The following is a 15024-nucleotide window of genomic DNA, read 5'->3' on the forward strand; positions in this document are numbered from 1 at the left end:
CTGAATTTTTACACAGTGATGATGCAATAATATCCTTCTGAGTCCTCTCCCTAATGCCTCAAACTTTATAATATATTCCACTGTGCCTGATGGAAACATGAACTATTCCCAACCCTGTGTAATATCAGAGGATTGTTCTGCCTATCTATAAGGTAACTCTTTCCTCAGCCTCTGATAGTCTCTTCATATGCTTATACTTATCAATACTCAGCTGAAGACTTGGGGAAGACCCAGTTCAGATCTCCAGAGCTTTCCCGTAGTATGTTGTCCTGAAATCTCTAGCTATCTTGGACTCACCAAACTCTGAACTCTGTCTCTTCAATTCACAAAGACCTCTAGGCTCTGCCAGGTTGTACCTCATGTCATGGACACTCTAGGCAGTAAGCTAGGCCACAACTTGTTTTCCACTTTCTCAGGAATTATTGCCTTGTTCTGGCTGTTGTTTAATATATGAGAACTACTGTGTTTTTTTCCCCCCCCTCTACTGTTTAAAGGGGGGAGATAAATCTGGTCTGTTACTTCACTTGGCCAGAAGCATAATTTACTCTTTCATTTTAAAGAGCAAAGGAGGCCTACATTTTTTATGTCAGAAGGTTGAAATTTAGGGGTTTTTTTGGTACAGGTTGGGCCAAAGAATTTATGCCTAAGGATGTTTATTTTTTATGACATTTTTAAGGTTTTTATTTAGCATCTTTAGGAAAACCAACTTCTTCTCAGTATAAAAGATAATCCTCTTGGAGTAGAAAGAATGCAAGAGTCATGCATCGACTGAGAGAAAACTTCAACAACCTTAGGGCAAACTCAAGGCTATACAAGACAACAAGTTTCCTCAGGATTTGTGTGAAAGGAAGCCTACTTAGGAGGGTTTGTTTGATCATTCTTCAGAGAGTGAGTGAATTCAAAACAGGGAATGAACAAACAAGATTAGAATGATTGAGATATCATATAGAAAAAGCGAATGTCTCATTTGGAAGGTGATTTGAGGCACTGTTCTCAAGAGTCGGGATATCAGGACTCAGTGTCTACAAATTACATATATTATCTTTTATAATCAGGGTGAGAGAGAAAAAAAGAGGGAAAATGCAAAATAGAAATGAGTGATTAAAGAGATTCCTGTCTAATGGGGCACTTGGGAAAGAGAATATTTGTGGTTTAACCCAAAATCTATTTGAAATTGACTTCTCACTGCCATTTTCTACTATAGAAGCTGAAAAGTGAGATACTCACTTTCTCAACATCCATTAAATGTAGGGAGGCAGTGTTGTGGCCAGTTAGATATGTGGAGAAATCTGCTGGAGGGCCACTGGGCAGATTTCCTTTGCTGTCAAAAGAAGAAAAGTCCTAATTAGTACTACCCTTCCCCATTTTTTACCTTCTTCTTGCCTTGAGCTTGGATAACATGACTGGTATTGTGGGAGCCATCTTGAAACCAAACAACAGATGAAAATCCAATTCTCTAAGAAGGGCAGAAGAGGAATAAAAAGAGGCCTGGACCCTTCTTGACATTTTGAACAGTTGGACCAATGCCAACAACTCCCTTACACTGAACCTCTATTTTTTAGGCCATTATTTGTTGGGTTTTCTCAAACTTAAAAGCTAATTCCATTCCTTGCTGATACAGAAGCAAAACATAAATTGGCAGGGCTGCACTTTGTTCGTCTGCACACTGAAGACAAATCAGTCCAGTAATAATGACCAAACACACTGGGAATAAGCAAGGCAAGGTGGCTGATATCCATGACCCATTTCTAATTATTCTTTGCCATTTGTTTTACATGTTTGTACCTAGAAAGACTGTTTAAATTGGTGGAAACTGTCCACTGACTATAGTATCAGGAACCAAATTACTCCTCCAAGTAACACACAAAAAAAGAAATGTTTGGGTAAAGCAACAAGACTTGAGGAGAGGGGAAAAAAGATTTGGTGTCCTGTTTTTCCAGGTGAGGTAAGGGAAATGGAGACGCTGAGTAACACACCTCCTCAGTTACTGATGCAGAAATCTTCAGATGGCATTCTGAGCAAATTCTTGATCCACTTCAATTTTCTCCTCCTCGTCCTTCAACTTGCCATGAGGAATTGAATGTGACAAATGAGTACTTCTTTTCTTGAACTCCTTGAAAATTAAGAAACACACTTAGATGATCCTTGGATAATAATAAAAACCGTAATACCACACACAGAAGAAATTACAAGAAATATAAAAATACAGACCTATAGAAAATAAATGTGAAAACCTAGAATGGAGTATTTCCTACAAAATATAAATTATCAGAATTAATCCAAGAAGTGAATGTTTTGAACCAAAGATATTAGAAAAGAAATTAAAAATCCTACCTCTAAAAAAGGCGGCCTCAGGACCAAAAGATTTCTCAGCCAAGTTTCATCTAATCTTTAACATATAATTTCAATGATCTCTTATTTAAACAATTCTAAAGTGTAGGAAAAGATGAAAAGCTCCCCAATTCATTCTGTGAAACAAGTATTGCTTTCTAAAAATGTTTTATTCAAGTATAATATACATACAGAAAAGTGTACATATAAGTGTAAATTACATGAATTTTCATGAACTAAACAATCCAACATAAACAAGCACCCAGGTAAAGAAACAAAATACTACCAGCACTGCAGAAGTCACCATCAGACTCCCTTTCAGACACTCTGTCCTCCCCTACCTATCTCTCACTGAAGTAACCACTCTCCTAACTTCTAACAGTTAACATAGATTGTTTGCCCATTTTTGTACTTTATATAATGGAAAGCATACAGTATTCTTTTATAGCTGCCTTTTTAGGCTCAACATAATGTTTCTGAGATTCATCCATATGTTGCTTGTACTTGTACACTGTTCATCCTCGTTGCTGTATAATATTCCATTGTATGAATACCAAAATGTATTTATCCATTCTATAGTAGATGGACTTTTAGGTAGTTTCTGGTTTGAAGCTATTACTAATAATGGTGCTATAAGCATTCTAGAACACATCTTTTGGTGTACATATGTATGCATTTTATTGGGTGTCTGCCCAGAAACAGAGTTATTAGATTTCATCTGTTCACTTCAGTAGATTCATCCAAATGGTTCTCCAACATGTTTGAATAAATTTGCATTCTCACTGGCTAGGGGGTGAGCCTTCTGACTAGTTCCACATTTTGTCAACCTGCATAATTTTTTACATCTAATAAAAAGTTCACTGAAGAAGCTCACAGACCAATCTCACTTAGGAATATGCATGCTGAAATTCTAAATAAAATATTAGCAACTGGAAAACTGATTTATAAAAGAAAGAATAACACATTATGACCAAGTAGGTTTTATTCCAAGGAGACAAGAATGGCTTAACATCAGCAGCTCTACAAAAAATCTAGCTAGTCACCAGATTAAAGGACAGTAACATCCAACCACATCAAAAGAAGCTGAAAAGGCATTTGACAAAATTCAGCAGCTATTTCTAGTAAAATCTCTTGGTAAAACAGGAAAGAATTTATTTAAATAAGATTATTTACCAAATAGCAACACAAATACTCAAAATAGCTAAATACACAAACTATTTCAATTAAAATCAATAGCACTCAGAGATGCCTGCTATCACCATTATCACTTAACACTATAATGGAGTTTCTAGACAATGAAAATTCTAGAGAAGAAAAGAATTTTTCAACCACTGGAAAAAGTTATTTTTGTGATTATGTGAGTCTGAGTGTCATTACATTTGTGACTGTCATAATTATATTTCTAAAAATCCCAAGAGACTGCAGTGAAAACTTCTGGAATTAATGAGAAAATTTAGTAAGTATATATAATAAATGTGTTGTATTCAAGGTAAGCACACACACACAAAAGTAAGCTTTTTATTTATAATAAGCCTTTAGAAATGGAAATGGAAAAAAATCCATTCTCAATAATGACCAAAAGACTAAGGAACAAGACTACATTTAGTTAAAAAAAAAAGACACAGGACTTAAGTGAAGAGAAGTCTCAAATCTCAATCTTACTAATGATATAGACAGGATCTGAGCAAACAGAAAATGATACAATTTTGTTAGTTCTTAGAAGACAATATCATATGTCAAATTTCCCAAAATTAATCTTTACATTTAATGCAGTTTCAACTGCTAATTGGATAAAATGATCACAAACTTCAAATGCCTGATAATAACCAAAAAAGGCAGTAAAAAGAACAGTAGTTCAGGAGTGTGGGGTGACACAAAGATCTGCCTGACCATTTTATAAGGCTACTGTATGCAAACATAGAGTCACTGTAATTAAATGCATATTGCCATATATAGAGTACTATAAGCAGAGTATATTGAGAAATCTCATTATATGTGAAAAATTAATATATGACAAAGTTGGTATTTCATTTCATTGGAAAAAGATAATTTGATAAGAAGTGCTGGAACAATTGGCAACCCACTCAGAAGAAAGTAAAGTTGGATCCATAGCTTGCATTCTATACAAAAACAAATTCCAAATGGAGTAAAGACAAATGTGAAAAAAACACTAACAACAAAAACCAAGAATAAAATGCATAAGCCATTCTAGGAGACTACACATGCCACCCAGGGGTGAAGGCCTTAATCAATAGAGAATACTTTGAAATTTTAATATATTTATAAATGTCCATATTTTATCAAATAATATACTTGAGTATATACTAATATAAAATTTTGAATGGGAAAAGGTATTATAAATATGGTAAACAAATTACAGTTTGGAGAAAACTTGCAAATAATATGATGAAGTGTTTACATATAATGTAGAAAGAGCACTTAAAATTTTTTTTAAAAAGACAGTGCACATATGGGCAAAATATTAATAAAAAATGAAGTGAATGAAAAATAAAAATGACTAAAAATTTACAATGTGAATAAAAAGATACAAATAATGCAATTCACCTTATATGTGAAATCCATATGGCTAAGTTTTCTATGGAAAAAGTACTTAATACTATTAGTGGTCAATAGACAACTTACAAGAGTTGGGAAAACTGCAACCAAGAGTAGAAAGGCTTAATATGTGTAATATACAAAAACCTCCTATGAAGTAAATAAAAAATTAAAAGGCAAACACAACAGTAAGACACACACGGATGTAAAGCTATAAATAAAAATATGAGTATTTGTGGTAGACAGAATTCTAAGATGGCCCCCACGATCTTTGCTCCTGGTGTTACTCCCAAAATAATGCTACATTTACCAAGCAAAGGGAGTTTGTGGAAGTTATTTAAGGTTACAAACCAATAGACCTTAACATACAGAAATTATCTGGGTGGGCCTACTCTAGGCACATGAGCCCTTGAAAAGCAAGAGAGTTTTCTCTGAAGAGAAAACACAGAGTCAAGTATGAGAAGGATCTGATGAATCCTTGCTAACTTTGAAGATGGCAGGGGTGGGGTAGCATTACATACAAGGACTGGAGAGTAACCTCTAAAAGCTGAGAAGAACTTCTGGCTAACAGCCAGCAAGGAAACAGAGACCTCCATCCTACAACTGTCCTACAATTTTAAGGTTTGAAATTCTGCCAACAACATGAATGAACCTGGAAGTGAATTCTTCCCCTATATCCTTTAGTGAAGAGCCCAGCCTGGCACACACTTTATCAGACACTAAACAGAGAGCCCAGTCAAGGCCACTTGAAGTTCTAACCCACATAACTATGAAATAATAAACAGGTATTGTTTTAAGCTGCTAAATTTGTGGTAATTTGTTATACAACAACAGAAAACGAATACAAAAGGTAATTTAATTATGAGTGAAATCCATAGATTTCAAATAACCAAAGAACATATGAAAAGTTATGCAGTTTTACAGTAATCAGGAAAATGCAAAAAAAAAGTAATATGGAGAAATCACTGTACACACCACCAGTCTTTTTTTTTTTCTAAAATTTTTTTAATGCTACAACAGCTATTGCTAGTGGGTATAGAAGGGCATTTTTATACTGTACATTTACTGATGAAAATATAAATTGTTCCAGCCTTTTTGGGAAACAATCTGTCAATAGATTTTAGTAATACTTACTAAAAAATTTTAAATCTACGTATCTCTCAACCCAGCAATCCTACTGCAGGGACTCTCTTCCATAGGAGTGAAACCATCATGGTCATGAGTATGTGCACAGGCACAATTACCAAAACAGTGAAAATCTGGTAGTAAATGCCCACTGATTATGGAAGAAGTTTAAGACATCATCATCATCATCAGAGTATTCATCATTAAAAAGAATGAAATAGCAGCTATAAGAGAGACTTGAAGGAATTTCTATCACATATTGTTGGGTGAGAAAAGATGCAGAGGACATGTATTATCTCATTTATTTAAAGCAAACAGACCCACCAAAAAATCTTTTTATTCGTGTGTGTATATTTAGGAATTTAAAAGAAATCTATGTATGTATAGACTTATAAGTTGCTCAAAATATACATTAAATTTTAAAAGCAAATTGCAGAAAACATGTAGAATAAGACAAAACTCCATGCAGTATTTGTGTACATGTACTTGTATGAGCAAGAAAAGAGACATATCACGCTATTACTACACGGGGGGTGGGAGTGAAATGGTATGGTGGGATGTGATGAGTTCTGCTATTATGTGTCTTCATTACTTATTGCTCTTTTTTGTTGCTTTTTTTCAAGTTTTTATTTAGGTAATCTCTACAGCCAACATAAGTCTCAAACTTAACAACTCCAAGATCAAGAGCATGCTCTTTCAACTGAGCCAGCCAGTACCCCCTTGTGTTGCTCTTTTAAATAATTGTATTAATTTAAATTGTATTACTTTTTACGTCTGAGAAACATCTCCTTTCCCTTTATTTATCCTTAGCACTTACCACTAATATTCTGTATTTTTTACCTATATTATTTGTTGTTTTCCCCAACTGGAATGTAAGCCACATCAGGTAAACGATTTTGTCTGTTTGCTGATGAACGCCAGCACCTACGATGGCCTGGCACATAGCAGTCACCCAAATATTGAGGAAAGTAATATTTTATGTATAACTTCTTTAGGGCTACTCTTGATGTTCATTTTAACCTTGTTTCTCCTAAATACCTGATATTCTAGAAGTTATCAGGAGTGTGACAGAATTACGTGACAAGAAGTACGAATGCAGGGAGTGAGTAATAATTACTTGTTGGATGTTTATTACTGCCCAACATTTTATCAGGTGTTTTGTATCTATTATCTCAAATCAATCTATCAGGCAGATTTATGATATCCTTTTCACAGAAGAGAAACCAACTCACAAGAGTTAGCTTCACTACAGTTCCACTGACAATAAATGTCCTGTGTCCAGGCCAAAATCCTGTTCCTTCCTTTGTGCTATACTGATCTTAAAAGAATATTTTAATAATTAAAAAAGAGATAATAGTTCTTACATAATACATGGGTTTAACATTGAGATTTAATTGAATATTTCACACTCACACAATTCACTACTCTGCTGATGATTCTGTTAGTAAGTCATTTGATTGTTATATATAAATTGTCTGTCTAAACTTGTTGACTCTTTTACTCCTGAAGCAGTTAAGCTCTGCAGCTCAAGGCCGCTCGCCACCTAGAACCTGGTAGAGCAGTAGCAGTAAACCGAGACCACACAAGCTCTTCCGGGGAGAGTTAATAAACATTTAGATAATTACCATCAAATGATCTGGACAAAAAGCAGCCCTGAAAACATCCTGAGGGATTTGTCCTAGATTCTCCCAATTCAAGGCAAGCTCCCCAGAGGAATGCCTTTCTTGACAATCTTCTGCTGGAACTTCCTACTTCCTTGGAAAAAAACAGACAAAACCCCAGCCAGTTAGGAACAGCAGGACCATCTGAAGGTCACAGGGCAAGAGTGGTGGACCGGGCCTGGGCCCGAGACAGTCCTGGCAGGTCGAGGTTCCAGACCTGCAGCAGCAGCCCAGAGGCGAGCAGAGATCAGTGGGGTGGTGCTGCGGAGGTGAGGGAAAGAAGGGGCCCCATAACAGGGTTCAGACACATCGCATCCTCCCCCACACGCTTTGCTCAATTCCAGTGCAGGCAGGACTGGAAGTGTGCAGCAGTGGGAGGGTGGTGCCTTCGGCATTCTGTTGCCACCTTCCAGGTGAGGTCCATATGCCCCCCCTAGTTAGGGTGCAGACCTCCATTTTGGAATCAGCCTCACAGATCTAAATACATTTGTGATTGGCTAGGGACTGGCGGAGAGGACTTTTTTTTTTTGTCTTTCAGATCTGGATAGATTCAGAGTTTTGAAAATGTGCTGATTACTCACCCAACAAATAGTTATTGAGTACTTTTTGTATGGTAATGCACCAGGAGAGGAGCTAAGGGGAATATAGGAAAAACAAAGGAGGAGCTTACAGACACTGAAGCAAACAAATGATCATTAACTGTTTTTAGTTCATTAGGTAACAGTGAGTAATAAAGTCTGAGTTGAGGATGGGGTATAATGAAGGCATTCATAATAAGACTCATCACTACCTGCTCCCCATACCACAAAAAAGTCCACAAGATTTTGAAATATATAAAATAAACTTCTCACATCTTCCTTGCTAGTCTTTGCACTTCCAAATTAATTTTTAAAAATCACACAAAATTTGTGTTTATCTGCAGAGGCAAGCTGTATGTAACTTGCATACATCAAGGACACAAAACTGCATGGATCTCTAACCTTCAATTTCAAAAGTAAAATTATTTCTGCCTCCAGAAAGCAATGATATTCCTAAGGAGAAAAAACAATCTTGCAAGGTTTTTTTTTAATTGGAATCATTAGACGTGTATTCCCACGTATTGTAGGATATGAGAAATAGGAGCTTATTGTCTTGCTTGTTTAAAAGGCTGACCAGAATGAGTAAAAGAAAACCTGAATATTTTAGAGCTGGGAGAAAGCCTTTCTTCTGATCCTGAGATCTACAAGGAAACTGAACAGGTACTATTTCACTGAAAAACAAAGTTTCCATTTAATGAATTAAGTGGTATTTTAGCTGAATGTGCAGTTTTCAAAAACTCGTGAATGTCAACTGGCAGAATCTAACCTTAACACTGATAGCTCTGAGGGGACATTGCTAATTAACATTTTTTACATGCTATACATGTTAATTTTAACATGTATGAAATACAGCAGTCTCCATGTTGACCTGCAAACTATGTACATAGTGCTTTTCCAGGCAGTCAAAATATGGAGACATTTACCACTTGTCTACATAGCAGTTGAGTCCTATATCAGGAGTGTTACTCATAAATGACTGTCAAAAGATGAGACCAATGAATTTTTTTTCTAAAATACACAATGAATGAAATTATTCCAACAGGATATTCGGAAATACATGGCCTCAAAAGTCTGTAGTAAAATACGCAAATATATACATATATATTTTATTTATTTATTCGACAGAGAGAGACACAGTAAGAGAGGGAACACAAGCAGGGCAAGTGGGAGAGGGAGAAGCAGGCTTCCCGCTGAGCAGGGAGCCCGATGCGGGGCTCGATCCCAGGACCCTGGGATCATGACCTGAGCCAAAGGCAGACGCTTACCGACTGAGCCACCCAGGCACCCCTGCAAATATATTTTTAAGTGCTTTTAAAAGCATAGTCAAAATCATTCAAAACAGAATTCATCCTATAAAAATAATTCTCCAATCTTTCCGTGAGATTATCACTTGGCCACATGAGAACATTCTTACATGTCTGGTCTTCATGCTGACATATGCAAATGGCACAACATACCTGGGCCTATGTTAATATGGCTTCCTAAAATATCATAAAAACTATGTTGTCTGACACGTTACCAGGGGGCTCTAGGATAACTTTTGATGTAAAAATCTTTAATTTAGGTAACAAGGACCAATGACAAGCCAGAATTGGAACCATTTACTTTTGTAGGTCAAAAGATCTGAGAGGTCATTGTTCCAGGCCATTTAGAGAAAGGACAATGGGTGGTGGGTCCAGATTGCAGAGATATCTGGCGGCTTTTCCTTCTTGGTATGGTGCTTTTTTCCCCACACTCTCACCCAAATTAGCCAGAACCCAAAGTAAACTTTTTGATGAGATTTCTTTTGCTCTAATGTAAGTTAATCTTGTTTATTTATGAAAAATTACTGCCTTGGTCCCACTTCCATCAGGAAGTAGCCAGATATCAGTATACTTTAACATTTCAGCACATCTAAGTCACAAGTTGCTTGTTTTTACAACTCCTACTTAACATAAAATTTTGCTTTCTGGGGTGCCTGAGTGGCTCAGTCGGTTAAGTGTCCGACTTGAGTTTGGCTCAGGTCATGATCTCAGGGCAGGGAGATCAAGCCCCAAGTCATCCGCACTCAGCAGGGAGTCTGCTTAAGATTCTTTCCCTCTGCCCCTCCCCCACACTCTCTCTCAAATAAATCCTTAAAAAATCTTCTTTGCTTTCCACGCCGTTTATTTTTTTTTTTAATTAAAGGAAGTTTTTCAGGTTGGGAAATTTCTTTTGTGAATGATGGGTTTCCCTTACCATTACCCTTAATTTGATGATGTTATTATATGAGGTAATTCAAAAATATCTTTGGTCTGAGGTTGGAGATTGGGAAGCTGGTATATATACTGGATCTTATGAGAGCACAGAAAACTTTGGCACATGAATTAAGAATACTAATTCTAGTACTCCAAGTGTATTTAACAGATGTTTTACTGTGGGTTCTCCTTTACATTACTGGATTAATTATCTCTCTAAAGAGGAACACAGGAAAAGTCAATGTGGAGTTAGCATCTGGACCAGCCTTCAATGTAAGGTGAATGGCTAAACCATCAAGGACAAGAAAATTTTCTACAAAACAGGCCCTTCCTCTTGGCAGGATATTGCAGATTTTGTTCACTCAAATAGATCCTTCAAGTCTGACTGAGGCCACCATTACCTTTAGTCTAATTAAACAGGATTAAGAAAGGGCTTAGGGTTGTAGGAGCTAAGTGAAACAAAGTGAGTCATTTTCTGCATGGTGGGTTTTGAATTGTTTGGTTTTCAAAGTATGTAAAATATGCTAAATTAAAAATTGTGTTCCAGAAAATATGGATTTCAATTTTCAGACCTGCAGGTCAGTGCTTCTCCATAAAAGTGTCCTGATCATTGTAAGCAACAGGTGTAACTAAGAAGTAAAAAGTGGAGGGACGCTTCCTGGTTATAGTGATTGGGTTAAATAGTGCTGCTAGATTCCTAAGTGTTCCTGGTGACTACCCTAGGTGCCAGAACACTCTGTGATGGTCTTGGGAAATCCAATGCAGGTCAGAATACCACTCTGGGGTACCCCAGAGTGTCCATCAATCCATGTAAAAACATTTAGCATCCTCCTGACCTTCTGAACTGGATTACTCTAAAAGCACTCCAGCAAATGTCTGTTAAAACAGACAAAAGGGATATTTCTGACACTACTGAAAAATGTGTCCATGACTAAGGATATAACACTCATTACTACAGAAGCACACAGAACATCAAAGAACACCAGATAGTTTCAAGGACACTCTTAGATTCCACATAACATTATGGCTTCAGACTGGAACAAAGAGATTGTGAATTGTGGGCAGAGAAAGCCTTTGAAAAATAATGCTGATTTGAAAAAGCAAGGGGAAGGGGAAGGCTTATGTTTGTTAAACAGCCAAACAAAAAATAAAAACAAACAAAAAATAACACATTTTAATTTTTAAAAAATATGTAACTGAACACTTGAAAAAAATACACGTGTCCCTGAAAGTATCACTGACCCAATCTTATGAAGTATTTTATTTAATTTTACTGGCTTTCCAAAAGTTCAAACTCTGTAATGATAAATTTCTCTACCTTCCTCACAATCAATAATTAAGACTGGTCCATTACTTTGGACTCACATCTACTTTGTCTTGTACCCCTTTTATTTCGCTGCATGCCTCTCCTACCCACCCCCGCCACCAAAAACACAAAATCAAGATGTATTATTTTAACTGCAAATCCACTAGATTCCAAAATATTTCAATTCATGAGACACCTATAGCACATTATCTATATTTGTACACTTTATTTAAAAACAAATAATACACTTAGAGCCACCAAAAAAGGTATCTTAATTAGCTTATCCATACCCTGAATTTACAAAAGAAACTTCTTGCACCACAAAAATTAGCATTTGGATTAATTTACATTAATTGATATAACTGAATTTAAAAATACCTGAAGATCAAACAATCTGGTCCAGGGCTCACCAGTTGAGGGGTGGGGAATTGGGAGTGTGGAGAAAAGGAGTTACTTAGGAAACTGAACTGATGATGCCCTGAAGTCAGCTCTAGTAAACTGAAGCTGAGAAGACATAAAGTAACCGGTAGATTTCAGGACTACAAAGAAGTGGTTCCTCCTAAAAACAGATATTAGATCATATCGTTGGAATGGGTGTGGGAGATATCTCTTAATTTGGATTGAAAAAAAGTGTGTGGAGAGGGGGGTTGTATTTGTTTCTCACAAGAGGCAAACTTCAGCCAAACAATGATAAGAAAGTAGGGCGGGAGGTATGTGATAGACTGAAGGCTTTCTGACTGCTGATAATACCGAATTTAGCAGATCTGTACAAGTCAACTAAAATACCATTCTCTGAGACATTATCAGAAAGGAGCTAACAACCAGGGAAAAATCATTCTACTTTAACAAGGCACTCACTGGTTCACAGCCTGTTAAAAATCCAGGCAGACATTTAAGTTAATCTAAATTAAAATGAACTTTTTAATTTGCATCAGAGGGATGACAAGCATGTGGTCCCAGTTAAATCAAATCTAAAGCTTGACTAGCAAAGATCCAGAAAATTCTGACCCCTAAGTACCACTTTAGGAATACTGCTAGAATAGACAAGTGGAATCTAGGGATCTGTTTCGCCTAAATTTTTTTTTTTTTTTTTTTTTTTTTAGGATTAAGAACAAAAACAAAAATGGAACAAAAGCAAAAACAAAACTGATGCAATCCGGTAAATACTTTGTCAATCTGGTGTCCCTGACACTGACATGAAGGTCCAGCTGGATGATGGATATGGCCAATTAAAAAACTTTCAGTGCTGAAAGTAAAAATGATTAAAATCATTTACCAATGGCCTGTCCTTTGTTTTTAAAGATGGACATGTTTTCTGGACCTTCCCTTAAAAGAAACTTCTGGAATTGATACATTTCACAAAAATATACATATAATTTTTTTCAGCTACTACTTTTGTACAACTTGAATCCCAGTGTCAAACACATAAAGTACTACAATTATATAAATAACTACACAAACAACATAGTAACAAAGGCAACTTCTGAGTAAATAAAATTAATGATTATGTACTTAATAGCCTTGAAATAGCTTTCAAAGAATAAAGTAAGCTGAAAAAAACTGTACTTAGAGCTCTTTTTCCATGTAAATTCAGTAACAGTTTGGCTCTTGGTTGAAAATATCACAGACATATACTAACCAGAGATTAACTATATCCACTCACTATCAACCTTGATGATAAATTTTAAGCAGTTCTTTCAAAAGAAAACCAAAACTCTTAAGTCTTTCAATCTGATTTGTGACACCTTAATTCAATAAAACTTAAATGACAAAGCCTGAGAAAAGCACCAACATAGATTTTTAAATTGCATCCAATCATCATTTTCAGATGTCATAAAGAGTTGCTTTAGTTAAAATGGCAGCAATGACAAAGAGGTAGATATGAAAGATGTCATTTAAACACTATTCTTAGGTGGTATTTTAATTAGTTCAGGTGTTTAATCTAAAAATAATTTTTACTAGTTGAATCTTCATCACATAAGAATTTCATGACATGCTCTTGTGTAGGAGGGAAATATATGAAGTCCTAAAAAAGAGGGCCTTTAAAAATCACATTTTTAAAAAATTAATTTACTTAGCCAACATTTAAGAGAGCCCATCAGTTTGGTGAACCAATAATTTCTCTTTTATCTGAACTTGATTATAGTGAAAGAATAGTTATTTTTCCTCTCTACTGAAATTTCTAGGAATTCACATTCAAAATCCTTGGAAATACATGTGGTGCTCAGAAGAGCACAAAGACAACGCATGAAATGTCCCCTGAAATCCTAGAAGTTGAGCAGATACACTGAAGACATTGAAGGTCACAAATCAGGACCGTCACAGATTGGCAAGCAAACACAGACACACACATACGCACACGTGCACACACACGCGCGCGCACACACACACTCTCTCTCTCTTAGCCCCCCCCACCCCCCCAACTCAATCCTCATCCTCACTGTAAGGCTGCATTTGTATTTTATTTTAAAGGCACCTCTCATTCTCTAGCTATTGCCTTCTTGATGGTATCTGTTTTCTTAAAAGTCCTGAATGTTCAATGGAAATAGTTCAGTACTGAGAATGGAATATTTTTCAATTCACATTTGAATAGCCAGGTTTTCTTACATTCAGATTTTAATAAACTAGAATGACAGTCTTTAAAACAAGCATGCTAGCCTATAATGAATATAATATATACAGTAATTTAAACATTTAGAACTATATATTATACTGCAAAAGCAAACAGCACAACACTCATCATACTCATCATTACCTGCGGTGTATACTACCTCTAAAAACAAAAACACAAAACAGTAAAATGCACCTATGGTTATATATATATATATATATATATATATATATATATATATACACACATATATATATATATATATACACACACACATACATATATATGTATATATATAGTCTATATATATTATATATATTCTTACAATATATATAATATATATTTATAAAATATACATACATTTTAGACATTTTCCAATAAATCTTTATCATTATGTCCAAAAGAAATTTATAGCAAGAATACTGAAGGAATGAAAGTCAGATAAACAAAAAATTTTTCACAAAGTTCATTATCAGTGATACAGCATAATTTCCCCCCTTTTAGTCATAGCTAAAATGATTATAAAAGCTAAATACTTTGCATAACTAATTATCTGTTTAATGGCAAAAATTGCTAAACTTGTTCAATAGAAAAATACTGAAGGTCATTATATCACTTATGTTAAATATCTGTCTAGGGT

At 35.5% G+C, this 15024-nt stretch overlaps 1 long non-coding RNA gene across 1 annotated transcript; it reads right to left on the reverse strand.

Moving 5' to 3' along the window:
- On the reverse strand, positions 1 to 14167 carry LOC114219653 (uncharacterized). The gene is made up of 3 exons (XR_003611429.2): positions 7638 to 14167; positions 1977 to 2110; positions 1 to 1321 (listed from the first exon to the last, which is right to left on the reverse strand). It is a non-coding gene; the product is annotated as an uncharacterized LOC114219653 (long non-coding RNA).
- Between the last annotated feature and the right edge of the window lie 857 nt (positions 14168 to 15024).

This window comes from Eumetopias jubatus, unplaced genomic scaffold (assembly GCF_037043125.1).
Source record: "Eumetopias jubatus isolate StellerSeaLion01/CBP00866 unplaced genomic scaffold, mEumJub1_p1.0 scaffold_9, whole genome shotgun sequence".
In the NCBI taxonomy this organism is placed as follows: Eukaryota; Metazoa; Chordata; class Mammalia; order Carnivora; family Otariidae; genus Eumetopias; species Eumetopias jubatus.